The sequence below is a fragment of the Ctenocephalides felis genome, unplaced genomic scaffold (genome assembly GCF_003426905.1).
Source record: "Ctenocephalides felis isolate EL2017-DRISC unplaced genomic scaffold, ASM342690v1 CF-g0.4_SCAFFOLD_01170, whole genome shotgun sequence".
NCBI lineage: Eukaryota > Metazoa > Arthropoda > Insecta > Siphonaptera > Pulicidae > Ctenocephalides > Ctenocephalides felis.
In genome coordinates this window covers 30,378,669-30,392,778 of record NW_020537324.1, presented here as the reverse complement: position 1 = coordinate 30,392,778, position 14,110 = coordinate 30,378,669, and positions in this window count along the sequence as shown.

Genomic DNA, 14,110 nt, shown 5'->3' with positions numbered 1-14,110 from the left:
CAGCATATATATTTTGATATCGTTTGCGGCGACTGTTGTCTCCCGATATTGTTGTGTATTTTACATGGAGCAAATGTAAATGGAATTTGTAATGCTTAATTTCTAATGGCATTTTGTTGTGTACTTTGGATATGGAATAACAGGTGCGTGGGTTTTTAAAATTTCCCGACAAGACAAGAACATCGTTTGCCTACATTATTCATATTATTTCTGTATTAATACTTTGGTCTTCCGAGACTTGTCTAATAATATCACGTATTTCATTATATCCAGCAAATTATCATTAATTTTATAATACTCCTTTATAGTTCCTCTTTTTGATTTTAGCCTAAATTTATTTCTTTGCGTTTTCCCCATGTTCTTTATGTCATGTCTGTGTCTAGATTTTCTAAATAAATTTACATCATTTTCTCTTCTTTGAGGCAAATGTGCAATAGTAAATGGTGTGAATGAGTATGCAATTTGCAATGCTTAATTTTAAATTAAATTTTAACGTGTTTCCTAAGTATAAAATTACAGGTTTGTGGCTCTTTGAATTTTGGTTTCCTTATAAAGCTTGAATGTTAAATCATTATGATCTATGAATTGAATCTTATAACGATAAAAAATATTAAATCATTATGATCTACGACTTGAATCAGAAGGTTCCAGCTCGATCCTGCTTCAAGTAGTAACATTGGTTTTTACTTGGAAATATAGATAGCAATATATTTCCAAGTGACAATAGCCCTTATCCGACATTGCTGCACCAATAAATAAATATTCAATATTGTTACAGAAATTGTAATAATAAAATTTATCAACTCTTTGGATTGTTATCTGTAAAATCGCCGTAGTATTAAGTTTGACTTAATAATGGCGTTAATTCATTTGCTTATAGTACCTTAAGTTCTGATTGTTGTTCGAATTATAATAACTGAATGCAAATTTTAAACATAATAAAATAAATTAAATATATAGCTGGAAAGCATATTGTGTATATTGTCTGTGTGCTAATTCTTCTGTTTTCGTTTTTAATTGTGTGTATTTCACTATTTCAAACAAGCCTTCTTTCATATAAAGTATTTTTTATTAGCAGATCTTTCAAATTTTTATGTTTTCAATTCCAATTAATTATTGATGGATATTACCGTTGTCCAGTTTTTTTTTTTGCCCTTTGTGTTATTGGTATATTTTCTGTGTTAATTTCTTATTTGTATATTTCATAGATCTTATTTGATTTTATTCTAAACAAATATTCAAAAATTTAACAATTTTGTTGGATCTTGGAAAAGTGTGCTACATTTTTAGTATTGTATAAGTTACCAAGACAACTTATTTATTGGGAAAATTTTCTGGGACAAGTTGGTAATTTTTTTTTACCTGATAGTTGTATTGGAAAAATAAAATGGTTACATTACAAGGCATCAATGTAATGTAACTATTTTATTTTTTGTATTGAAAATGCATTAAATATGAAGACACTTTATGCAGTCTTTTAAAAAATATCCTAGGAGTAGTATTTAGGATATTGATGACTCGGTTTTAAATCGGATTTTCAACTTCTGATAATCATGATTTTGCGATGAAAATATTTAAAAAACAGATGTTAGTTTGAAGTCAGATTTTTGTTTTTACAAAAAAATAGTAGCAATTGTTTTTAAAAATTCTATGTAATTAAGATATAATGTTTATTATAACATTTTATGTTGAAGTAAGTAAATAATTGAATGAATATGTAAGCAGACAGAATTTACAAACATTTCACTAGCTTGGGTATTCTGTGTTGAAAATGTATGTCACCTGTTATGTCCAGATTTTTTCAAATAAATTTACCTTATTCTTTGAGACAAACGTGCAATAGTGTGAACGAGTATGCAATTTGCAATGTTTTGGTGTCTCTATAAAGCTTGAAAGTTTTCAAAATAATAAAATAATAAGTCATTGTGTTCTATGGCCTGAATGAGAGGTCCCAAGTTCGATCCTGGTTCGAGCAGCCTGATAAGCATTAGTGTCATTGGCTTTCAGTTAGAAATATGAACAACAATATGATCCAAGTGAAAAAATCCCTTATCTAGAATTGCTACATCAATAAATATTCGATCTTTTATAAAAATTCAATCGTTACACAGAAACAGCGAAACAGCGAAACAGTAATTCTATATAAAATAAAAATAGAAAATATAATAAAAAAAAATGTGTAGAATATAGCTCAGGGATAGAAAATTCCCATATATGAAGTCAATTCTAGATCAACCTATGATCAGTAGTATATATTTTTAATAGTCTAGAATATAATGACCAGACTTTGAATGAAATTACTAGTTTTCACTATGTTAATCACAATATTTCCCATCTAATCATATTGATTGTGTCGCATTTTTCAAACACTTTTCATCAGTCACAATCCATGTTCATCTTTGTTTCACTATACTATAAACGAGACTATTATTTTAATCACTAATAACATTAAAAACAATTAAATTAGGCTAAGTATATTGCATTTGCTACAAATTGGTTTTTGATATTTAGTTACAAGAATCAGTAGGCACTTTTGTGTTATTCATCCAACGTAGTTATATTCCATTAAACATTTTATTACCATACAATGATTTTCATAAATTAGTTACAAATTATTTAACAAGTCACAAATTAATTAGTATTGCATTGTTAGGCCCTTTGTTTTGTCCAAAATATGATTTACTGTTCATTCATAATCGTGCTACAAATATTACTTCCATAGAGCTTTAAATTCTTTTTGTAATGCAGGTAATAATGTATCCTCATATAGCATTAAGAAAGAAATCTCTTAAATCTATTTACAGCCTGGTCATGATGCATCAAAGCAAAAGCACAAAATAAAACGTAACAAAAGTTTTTTTCACCGTCATATCATCGTGACGTGCTCGGATCAAACGAATCTCGCAGACGAAAAGCTCAAAAGCTCAAAGCTCCGGTCATTAGGCACGGCTTTCTCGCGTTTCCTGACGACACGTTTAGGCGTTTATCTTCATTGTAATTAAATTAGCGGATTAGTACATTAGTACATTAGTGCATTAGCACCAACAATAACGTAAATTCTCTTCTCTTTTTATACCGCAGATTGTTCAACTGTGAGACACGAGGAAAAAATAATTATAGTATAATTTATTCCATTTTGAATATATCTGATATATTTACATCATGCACTTCAAACTCATCAATTTATTTTGAGCACATTTGTGTAACCTACATTACTGCCTAATATTTCTCAAGTGAAAATAAAATGAATATATAATAATCATTTGATTTACAATGCAAATATTATGTTTAATTATACCTTCAACTTTGATTTATTATAGTATGAAACTTATCCAGTCCTGTATACGAATGCCATTTGTAATACAAACTACTGGTTTTGGAATATTTTATTTAACTCGAAGTATTCTTACCGCAACAATAACTTTGTGAATTAAATAGCTGAAATATAAAACATGAATACTTTCTTGACATACAAATGAATAAGAAATGCCTCTAGTCTAATTTTATAGAGCGCACTACAATTCAACGAAAAGACATTTTTTATATATAAAAATATGTACTTTTAAATTTTGGTTGAATTTATTTAATAGACGCACATAAATTTTATAAAGAGGACATTAAATGCTAATGATATATTGAATTCTTATTTGGTTTTCATCTGTTTTAGAAAATGCAGTAAGATAATACTAAATATTTTGTTCTGTTTAAATATTATTGATATCACTAATAAATTCTGCACTCTAAAGTATTGTTATTTCAGGCTATGGAAAAACCAGATTAAATGCATTTTGTTTCGTGTATTTTTTGGTATGTATATTCCTGATTGCCGTCATTTACGGCCAAAGATTGTTGTAGTTAGAAATATGGCCCCTTACTTTTCAATAAATTATATATCTGAGGTATTTACACTTGAACACAATTTTATTGTTCTGTATCTTTAAAGTATTATTTTCTGTATTTTCTGGAAAATACACAATGGCATTATTTTGACTTGTACAACTAAATGGTCATAAAACTGCCTGTGAGACAAGAAATCGACCGCTTCCTTCCTGAAGCAAAAACGCAGTAAATGTCTGCAAGAGTTAATAGATTTAACACCAGTATAGAAAAGTCGGATATGATAAAATCTCCGACACAACTCCGCTCGGATTCACTCCGAGGGAGGAGTTGTATCGGCGTGATAACTCCGGAGTGAGTCACCCATTTCTATATATATATATATATATATATATATATATATATATATGTGGCGATATCAAGCAGGCTGGTTTTGATTAGTAAAAACAATCGGACATGTCATGTATATTTTTGATATCGAAATATTTTTACAGTTAATAAATTTATATTTTTTTATTATGTTGGGAGTTTCTAATTTAATATAATGTCATAATCATTACAACTCCCACATTGGTGACTCACGACGATGGAGATGAAGATAAAGGAGTTTTATTTTTCGAAGTTTTAAGAAAAAATGATTTTGACGCAGCACCATAATCACTGGTCTTCAGTGACGACCTATAAGGTATGTCCAGTCCAATCCATCATAGTTAACGCACTTACTATCTGGATCAGACTTCCGAGGTTACTCATTTGGTATACCCAGACCTCAGTGTTTATTGCTGACAGAAAAAATAATTTGGAGCCTGAACTTTTCATTGGAATGCAATTCAACCTCTCTTTCTCTGTTAACTCAACAAATCGTCTTATAATGCTACCTCCCATTATCGGTGACAACGACGAATCAAAACAAAATTTGACATAATTTATTGGATTCCACAATTCTGGACTCTTATGTCAAAGAAACCAATGATCCTGATTTGGATAAAGAGCCAACTTCTTTCTCTGATCGGAACTCATCAGATACGAATGCAACGCTTGCAGAAATGGAAACTGTACCCATAAATTATGCATTCTAAACATTAAGTTATTCTGATATAACTAATACCCATTAGATCGAGAACATTATGCAGAATATGGAGTTGATGGCAGGTCAAATCACCACATACGGTGGATCTGCTGACGAAACATGGAAATTTGTAATTTACCAGTATTACAACTTTGGTCTGCTATAATCTGCTTTCCCACCACATTTTTATAACGTGTTTCCCTGTATTTTTTTTTAAACTGTGAGATCAACACTGGGCAGGGAGTGTGTGGCGATATCAAGCAGGCTGGTTTTGATTAGTAAAAACAATCGGACATGTCATGTATATTTTTGATATCGAAATATTTTTACAGTTAATAAATTTATATTTTTTTATTATGTTGGGAGTTTCTAATTTAATATAATGTCATAATCATTACAACTCCCATATATATATATATATATATATATATATATATATATATAATTTTTACCATAGCTTGGCAACCACAGAAGACAGTTTCCCCAAATTTCCGTAACGGCCGTCAGTCATGCAATTCGTACGTTTTGCTTTGTATTCTGAAATGTTCGTCTAATTTTTTTTACTGTCGTTTTTGTATTTCGAGTTAATTTCGTACATATGAAATGTCTGACGGACTTTTTTACATGAAAACACGGCATGTACTTATTTGTGTACGATTTATGAACGCTGCAGGCGGCGGCGCTAGTACGGCAATTAAAATATGCGGCACTGAACTCGAGTAACTTTGTATATCAGAAATAATAAAATAACTCACTATATATTAGCAAAATTATAAAATAGAATTTTACAGGGAAAATTTTCAGTTTGAAAAATTATTATATAAATATACTTGGGTCAAAAGGAAATAAATACCAGGAAATATTTTATAGTATATCTACGCAGCCAGTAATTTTGTGTATCTCCAAATTTATTATTTCTTTATGTTATTTCTCATTACTCAGCAGTTAACAATTGTGTGCCACAGCAAAACGTGGCAGGGTACATGTATATATATAAATCCATATATATATATTTACTGAATAATTTTTATCTTTTTATAAATAAATTTTTAGAATAACTATGTATTATAAATAATGTATTATAAATTTTGCTAAAGTTTTATTTTATATATATATATATATATATATATATTTATTTATTTATTTAATATTATTTCCATCAAAATTACACCTTTTCACAAATATCATTGCAAAATATCAACTTTAGATTTTTACAAGCATTATTTCTTAGTTGATATTTTATTACTGCTTCGCCCCACCGTAAAAACTCTGAGAAAATCCATCAAAAGTTTATGCAATAAATTTCACTAGAAAACGTAAATCGTAGTAAAACGTTCACATTTTTATGTGTAAAAAACTAAATGTCTTGCACGGATAAAAACTTAACGGTTTCTCTCATTTTACCTCATAAAACATTTTGTTTGAAAACGTGTAGAATATTATGATCATTTAAGATGTAAAAATTATATCATTCATTTTCTAGTGTAGATTAAATTGATTAAATTGTCTAAATAATATATATATATATATATATATATATATATATATATATACATATATATATTTATGATGACTTGATTTATAGCTATATCGGTTATATAGATTGATATTCAGACAGTTATTCTATCTCTATGTAATGAATATTATTATTACAATTTCTATATTACTGATCAAATTTTTTATTGATGCAGCAATGCTGGTTTTACTTTACTTTGCTAGTCGTTTTTTACTCTAAAACGTTAGGCTATGGTAGTAAGTCAATACTATCTAATTTTGTAACGGTATATAAACCGGTATTCACGTTGAAAATATCGGTTTATGCAGTATTGAAACTTAATCACAAGTTGGATTAAGTTACACTTGTAATTGAATTCTAGAGGCCATTTTCTCGTTAATCTTGAGCTTTTTTTGGACCAAGGATGACCTTTAAAAATTCATTTAGGTGCATCTTTAATCTGTTGCCGTATTTTGGTGTCGATTCCTAGGTAGACAGTTTGGTTAGTGACGTACCAAGGGGAGTTGAGTGTTGTTCTTAATATTTTAGTTTGGTTTATCTGTATAATTTCCAAATTTGATTTAGAGACACGTCCCCATAGCTCTAGCCCGTACGTCCACATTGGTTTGATGATAGTAATCGAAAAAAAATCGAAAATGAAAATTTTTATATATCTTTACGTTTCAGAGGTTTCTCAACACTTTGGAATACCTTAGAAAAAATGGATGTATGTGTGTGTGTGCGGATACAAATTTTCGTCGACGATTTCGGGAACACGGATCAACCTTTTTGAATAATTAAAAAAACATTCGATTGTTGTTGATGAGGAGATGTGATGATTAAATTTTAGCATAAGTAGGTCTATCCGTTTCGAGGATACGGGGCAAAAAGTGCCAAAAACTGTAACTCAGTTTTTAAGAGACCGGAGCATCCGATTTTAATAATTCAAAAAGCATTTTACTTGAATTGACAAGATGAAAAATTGATAAAATTTTCAAGAAGGCAGGACTGGCGGTTTTGGAGATCTAGTAGCCAATTCCATTTGGCGGTCAAAAATGATCATTAGACACATGCACATCAAATTATCAGATATTTTATAGTGATTTTAATAATCAGTGTAAATTCTGTTTACATTCCTATGGGTTTCGTACCAATGTTTATCCACTAGACCGCGACGCGGCGCTTACGCGCTTCTATATTTCGTCTCTATTCAGTTAAAGCAGTACGATTGCTTTACAATTGCTTAAAAGCTCAGAATTTTCAAAATAGACATTTTTTCTTCAAAAAAAATAAATTTTTGTCAAAAATTTATAGTTTCTCAAAAATCCAATTTTTGCAAAGTAATTTTTGGCAAAAATGTTAATCTATTTAAAAAAAAAATATTTTTTGTACGGTAAGTACAAGCAATTTGCCTTAAGGCACGATGCCATGCGCCCCACTAGTTATGATAATTGTCTGCTCAATATCCAATTCATCTCCTTCATTTTAGAATTAGTTTCTTTTTCTTTTTCATGTGTAAATATTAAATAGATCCGAGAAATTCAAACTTGTGTATCAATTAGCGCTTATGTAAAAATACCAAAAATACCGGTATTTTTAAGGTGAATATCGGTATTGCATTCCCACAAAGTTTAACCATATATTAGATTCTAGTTAAATTCTGAAATAGTAACTTAAACTTCCAAATACTTAACTTTCGTATGGAAAATATTAAACTTAATAAATCAAGTTATGACCTATAGTAAGAGTAATGCTTATCGCTTTACTTTATATATTGAAATTGTAAAATAACTTACAAGAGTATTACAAGTTTAAAAATCACAATACAACATTACTGTTATCGATATGGCTTCGTAATTTTTAAGTCACATAACATCGTATCGTACAACTTATATGTACCTCTCTCCCGGTATGATATGAAACTCAATAAACCATTTCTTGCAGTACGTATCACGGCTCTTGCGTCTAGCGCTCCGATTCCCGCAATATTATATACTAAATTATTGCATTCTGCCGACAGTCGTTCATAACACAATCATCTCTCGATTGCCGCAAGAAATGTTGTTATTAATAACAATAACAGTGGAGCAGCGGCTTTCAACTCACGGAGCAATGTAATATTAAACAATAGTTTTCTTGCCTTGCCTCTATCCCTTAGACTGGATTCAAGTTTTGAGTTGAACTGCGGCAAGGAATGTTTATTTATATATCAACGTAGGTTCGAGATTGAAGTTAAAGTTTAATCACAATGTGTTTCGGTGAGTTGTGGTTGAATAATATATAGAATATACATAAGTGGCCTTAACATTTGCTGTTAGTTGAAATTCTTAGAACTCCTTGTTCATCTCTATTGGTTTTGCCTAAACTGGTATACTGGTTAACTCAGACATGGATAGAATATGGATGGCTACATAGTTTTTTTCCTCGTTGATTTGTCATAACCAATGATTGCGCCAGAGCGGCGTTAGATTTAACATGTGTCGCCGCTGCCAATACCGTATCAATATCTGGATACCGGTATTCGATATTTGAAATGTGAATTACCGGGATCCCGGTATTAATACCGGTATTGTCAATGAAAAATTTACTAGTCATCTTTTTATTTAGGGCTCGCCCGCAGGTAAGCGGTTAAGAGCGACGGGACTTATTTAAGAGGTCCCGGGTTTGGTACCCACTTCAAACAGCCTGTTGTCAGGCAACATTGGCAACGATTTTCACTTGGAAATACAGATAGCAATATGTTTCCAAGTGAAAATACCCCTCACCCGGCATTGCTGCACCAATAAAATGTCAGCCCTATTAGATTAATTCTAATAACAGAAAATCATCAAATATGGATGGATTAACTATTGAGTTAATCCAAAGAAGTTTCAGCCCAACAGCTCATAGGACGTAAGGTTCTGATTGCTGTTCAAAAATAATAATAATAAAAAAAAATTATTTACCGCAGTTGTTATACTGATATATTAATATTATTATTGTTCTAAAATGAGTACATATTATTTATTTTATGAAGAGAAGTAGATAGATACAAAAAACGTGCAAGGAAGAAATATGACCTTGTGTCATCAACACAAGTTTTGCATGTGTATTGCCGACTGGGCCGCCGAACAGATAACCTCACTTTCCTCAATATTCTCAATGTTTAAATCCTTGGAATAGCTATTGAATAAAATATAATAAACTAATCCCAAAGGGTCCAATCAACCCTCATCCTGAACTCATATCTGAACCCTTAAAAAGTTTGTTCATTAAAGAGTTTCTCTGTATAAATGTGTTGTTGGTCAATTTAATCACATATGTTTCACTTGTTGATATAATATCTTTTTGCATAGCTTCTATTAGTATGTTGGGATAATATTTGTTCTTTTGATGAAATTTTATGCTTCTTACAGTTTTAAAAAATTGTCCATTTTTATTTATAATTTAAATAATAATGTATTTTTAACTGATTCAAAGATTGTCTGCAATTATTATATTGTTTTCACAAAGAACATTTCAAAAAATTCGCATTGGTATTTATTTAGATCAAATAATCAATAGCATATATTTATATGTTAAGAGTTTGACTAAGCTCGTGAACCTACCCTAGGGTCTGATAAACCAATTTTTTTATTATGGTCTTATTTATATATATGTACAAGTTTCTTTAAGTTTCTTCAGCGTAATATTTTTTTGCTTTTCTCGTATATTGCACTTATATTATAGCAGTATAGTAGAACTTACATATTCTACTATACTGGTTTATATTAAATTGAACAAAAATTTTATTAGCTTCTTTCTTATAATTTTTTATATCACAAATTTCAATGATGTAATTTTAATAAAAGCATCTACGTCGTCAAACCAGTATCGTTGGCTAATAATGTACATAATATCAATATATTATGCATATTGTTTTTCTTTATAATTACTGTGTACCAATGTACTAATATTCCACTTAATATCTCAATTGCACTATGCATATTAAACCTCACTGTAATTTTTAATAGCTCCCCCCTCTCAATAACTCCATCTGCTGCCTTAATAGATTGCTTTGTTATAATTTCAATTGCATTCATCTCTGGGTTGGCAACGCCTGGCTCTCAAAGTTGGCTCTAAAATATGAAACAATACCCACAATAACACAATGCACAATCGAGTCAGCACAATGGAGCGAATTTCAATTAGCAAAATTCTCCGCCGTTTTGCAAGCCACATCACGCTCTCCTTGCATTCGGGGGTAGATTCGAGAGAGGGTTGATTATTATTGTATTGAACCCCCAAGACAAACAACTGGATCGAGTCATATTGAATGCTGCTTGATTTGAGGTAAAAGGTTTACGAGGACAAATGAAATTGTTTATGGGAAATTCAGTTCGGATTTTATTAAGGAGAATGTTTAGGTTTATGGAAGATTTTGGAAGTTGTTTCTATGGATAATCTTTTGGAAATCTTGACGAGTTAATTGATTTTATGATGCATCAATAATATTGTCTTGGATATAATAAAGTTATAATTTTATTTTTATCGGTTTTTATTATTTATTAATCTTTTAGCATTGCCGAGGCATATACAGGTCTTGAGAATCCTATTAAAATTTTGGAAGTTACTTCCGCATTATTGTTTCGCAGAAATATTTGCTATTGAATCATTATTTGAACCAACTTACTTGTTATTGAATTAAATAATTAAAAAAGAAGAGTGCGCGTAAGGTACACACGCTATTGAAGTAAAACTTATTTGCTACTGTACAATATGGCATTTAAGTAAAAATAAATACATATAACAAATTTGAATTATGTTTATTGGTAATATGGTAACACTCGTGACGCACACGTTTATTAGTGTCAACCATTATACATATTTATATAATAATAAATTATAAATTATATATTTATAATAGCGTTAAAAATATGTATAATATTCAAAAACAATAATGTAATTAAAGTCATAGTTCTAACATGACATGGTCGGTTGATCATTGTACTTAGCATTTAGAAATGAGCCCTAATTAGAGAAATAAAGGTATTGCTGATTAATTAATTCTATAATATTCATTCACACAGTGGATTATGTTAAACAACGCCTAAACAAATATTGTTTTCGCAACTTTACTCATTATGTAATAATTGTGTTTGAAGAACCTCATGTAATTAAAATTAACATACATTTATTGACTGATAGTATTTTATTTCGCTGGTGATATAATCTCATTCTTTGAACAGCTTTAATATCTGTCTTGCCTAAAAAATGTTTTCCATTTTAATAACTTCGAAGATTTATAGAAACTACGAATAATATAGAAATAATTTCTAATCAATAAACTTACTAATCAATAATCTTATTATTCAATAATTTCAAGAATGTGAATGTCAACGATGTCTCGTATGTGAATAGAGATCTGTCGTTGTATGCGAACCGGCATCAACGTTGTATGCGTACCGATATCAACAAATAAATCGGCATATATAAATAAACATTTTAAAGTTACATTGTAATACAAATCTTGATTCAATAAAAATATTTTACTGTGTCTCCCGTGAATAATTATAATGAAAATAATTAAACAAATGCAGCATTTGCACCGTGTATGAAACATAAGTTTATTGAAATAATTTCTATACTGTTCGTAGTTTCTAGAAATTATTGAAGTTATTGAAATGGAAAATATTATTTAAGCAAAACAGATATTACAGCTGTTCAAAGAATGAGATTATGTCGCCAGCTAAAAAGTAAAAAAATGCCATTATACAATGAATGTATGTTAATTTTAATAACTCGAAGTTCTTCAAACACAATTATTACATGATAAGTGAAGTTGCAAAAACTATATTTATTTAGGCGTTGTTTAACATAAATCACTGTGTGAACTAATATTATAGAAGTTATTAATCAGCAATTACTTCATTTCTCAAATAAAGGTTCATTTCTTAATGCTAATTACAATGAAAAACCGATCATGTCATATTTTTACGCGCGCACTCTTTTTTTTGCAAGTGTCATACAATAGTATGAAACCCTAATTTTAGAACATGAGTGTAGATTTAAAAACAATATTCGATAATTTTGTGCATTTAGTTAATATCTGCTATTAAGAAACTATTACTAAATTTTCTAACAAATATTATTTTTTATATCGAATGTTTTAGGGATCATGTAACTCGGTTGATTAAGTCTTCCAAAAAAACGCACAAAATCCTAACCATTATTTTGAGTATGCCATTTAATTAATAGTTCAATCATTCAAGAATATAAATTAATCTCGTTTTAGCTAAACACTTGAATTACTATAATGAAATAATTAATAGAAACCCTCAGACCTTTTGCTTTTCCTTCTTCTCTTCTCTAAATTGCCAAGAAAACCGAGGAATTCGTTCGGCTAATGACCTATGATTCGTTCCTACAGATCCTACAGAATGCTTCTGTGGAAAGTCGTCCATAGTTGAAAATGTTTTAATTGAGTGAGATTCTCATTATTCGAATTTTTGTCCTGCGAATTTTTTTAATGAAAGAAATTAAGGGTATTCTAGAGCTAAGTGAAATATACGGAGTAGAAATAAAATATAGTTGATAGATTGATTTTTGTAATACTTAAATAATTATTTATTATGTATAGATTAATATATTAAGTATTTGACAGCATGGTTTTAAAACAGTTAGGCGAACCCACCACTTTTTTATTTTAGTCATACAATTAAAAATCATAGTTGATTATCAATTAGTTTTCTAGCGAAATTTTTAAAATTTCGTTTAATGCTTTCTCTTTAATATTTACTAATAAGTTTAACTTTTTTCTCTTCAACTTTCTTATTTATAGAGGACGACTCATATTTTTAGTATAATGTTAAATAAAATAGCTAACCATGTAATTTGTCAATCGGATGTCTTATTTGATATATTACCTTACAACTGTTCTATTATTGACTTTAAGCACAATTTTTTTAGATGTTATTTTGTGTAATGTTTATGCAGTATTTGAACTTTAATATTTTATGCAAAAGTATTTCGCTTTTTTATTCAATTTATATCTTTATGTGACATTTAGATATGCAAAACAATTCAAACTTACTGATTTGAAAAATTAAAATGCTATAGTGCTAAATTATGTTTTCTCATTATTTTTAAATAAAACGATGATATAGTAGAATTTGGTAATAATTGAAATTATTACAATATAGGTTAAAAAACATTATTGAAATAAGCTGAAAAATATACGAACAGGTTTTGAGTATTTGGGACCAGACTGCCCTTTGTTATAAAACCGGCGCAAATTATTTTATATTACATTACATATTTTTGTTATAGTGAGTGAATATAAGTTAGGATGTGCATTTTTGAATAGTACGTTTCCTAGAATTTTTTCATATTTATCGATTACTATTCAATAGTTAGTTTTTTATATAAAGTAGAGCGTGGCAATTATATTGTTAAAACCAAAACATCACATATACTACATATCAACCAACAACTGTCTAAGTTCAGTAAAACTTAGAAGTAATTCATGTGTTTTTGCTGTTTTTTTTTATTTCACTCCTGCTATTTCTTCTGAAATAGCTACATTTTTACCAATGCAGAATATAAATTTCATGGGTATTTTTACAGAGTTAACACTGCATATAACCTTGATATGGTAATTCGGCAAAATAATCACCATATTTTGAATAATAATTTATTTAACACATCTTTTGTAAAATCGCTTTTTTTAACTGTACTTTGCACACTTTTGC